Source organism: Austrofundulus limnaeus, unplaced genomic scaffold, assembly GCF_001266775.1.
Source record: "Austrofundulus limnaeus strain Quisiro unplaced genomic scaffold, Austrofundulus_limnaeus-1.0 Scaffold248, whole genome shotgun sequence".
In the NCBI taxonomy this organism is placed as follows: domain Eukaryota; kingdom Metazoa; phylum Chordata; class Actinopteri; order Cyprinodontiformes; family Rivulidae; genus Austrofundulus; species Austrofundulus limnaeus.
In genome coordinates this window covers 599,222-600,825 of record NW_013952650.1, presented here as the reverse complement: position 1 = coordinate 600,825, position 1,604 = coordinate 599,222, and the positions used below count along the sequence as shown (strand labels likewise).

General features: G+C 39.9%; 1 long non-coding RNA gene across 1 annotated transcript; it reads left to right on the top strand.

Moving 5' to 3' along the window:
• Positions 1-275: 275 nt before the first annotated feature.
• LOC106525927 (uncharacterized) lies at positions 276-1,573 on the top strand. Its single transcript, XR_001311190.1, has 3 exons — positions 276-408; positions 494-695; positions 780-1,573. It is a non-coding gene; the product is annotated as an uncharacterized LOC106525927 (long non-coding RNA).
• The last annotated feature ends 31 nt before the right edge of the window (positions 1,574-1,604 follow it).

Sequence of the window (1,604 nt, the reverse complement as noted above, 5' to 3'; positions counted from 1 at the left end):
TTCTATGTCCCCTTGATGCATCCTTTTTGTCTTTCTATGTCCCCTTGATGCATCCTTTTTGTCTTTCTATGTCCCCTTGATGCATCCTTTTTGTCTTTCTATGTCCCCTTGATGCATCCTTTTTGTCTCTATGTCCCCTTGATGTATCCTTGTCGTCTTTCTTTGTCCCTTTGATGCATCCTTTTTGTCTTTCTATGTTCCCTTGATGCATCCTTTTTGTCTACATGTCTCCTTGATGCATCCTTTCTGTTTTTTATGTCTCCTTTATCTTTTACATATCTTAAAACTTCCTTTTTGTATTTGTGACTCCTTAAAGGTCATACAAGGGAATGTGGCCAATTTCCCAGCATGTGGATGCAAGAGGCAATGCGACTMCAGGTTGATCAGATCGATATTGAAAACGACAGAGTAAGAACGAAGCCAACCATTCAAGTTGAACTCAGAGGTCAAGCTATGAAAGTTTCTGATCACATCTCCAATCTTTTGCTTTAAGGGTTAAAGATCCAGGAGGATCCACGACTGGCAGAAAAACAAAAAAGGCTAAAAGGGATGTTGACAAGAATCAAAGTTTCTGTCACTGATGAGACAAAACTGCAGCTTTTTGGCTTCAGTGACATTAGTTGTGTTTTTCTTGTAACAATGGAACAATATGTGCACACAGTTTGGACATAATGTACAGAGATGCGTGATGGTGGGTGAGTTTAACCTCCTTTCTTAAAACTTCAGTTGGTCTAGAGTTGAAACAAAAACTAACTTTGAATGTTTTTAATGGATTTAAGGGCTAATTTGTCTCAAAGTGCTGCTGCCTGGCCATGAACTAAACTTAAATGAAGAGCCCAAAGCCGACTTTCAGTGCGCACACACACACACACACACACACACACACACACACACACACCAACCAATGTTTACATCAAATGCTTCCAGGCAGAGTGGGCGTTAACCCAGAGAACTGAAACATCTAGTTACGTGTTTGCAGCTCCTCTTTGCCTTTTCAAGGTTTTCACAGTAATTATGGAGGTTTCTTCAGCAGCTGCCCTAAAACTATTTGTGTACACACACCGGATGAGAGGCTGGAGCAAGAAGATTGTAATGTTTTGGTGTTTTGAAAAGTGCTCTCTGGATTTAGTCAGTTCCACTTTGTTTTACTCGATGCATTTATGTGCATTCTTTTCTTTGATAGTTTCTGTTACTGACTATGTTTTGAGTCTTGGTGCACTGAAGTGGTATTATTCAGGGTCCATACCCATGATCCCTGGGACCTGTGTTCTGGGGTTATTACTGAAAGTCATGTAAGACACGTGGCTCTTCCTTCATATGTCATTTAATAGAAATGACAATAAAAATCTGAATTACAGTGCAGGCATTGTACTGAGGAACATGTGGATCCAGGGAACATAGGGATGAGTATATTAGAGGGAAGATAGGTACAAGGGAACATGGGGATGGGTAAATTAGAGGGAACATATGGTGGCTTGTGTTTCTTGTCACCAAATATTTTTTGGATAAAACCAATTTTGTTGTGATTTGTTTCTGCTGTATCAGAAGTTGAACAATGCAGGCGTCTGAAAAACCTTCTCCTACTTGAAGCTTCATTTAAATTC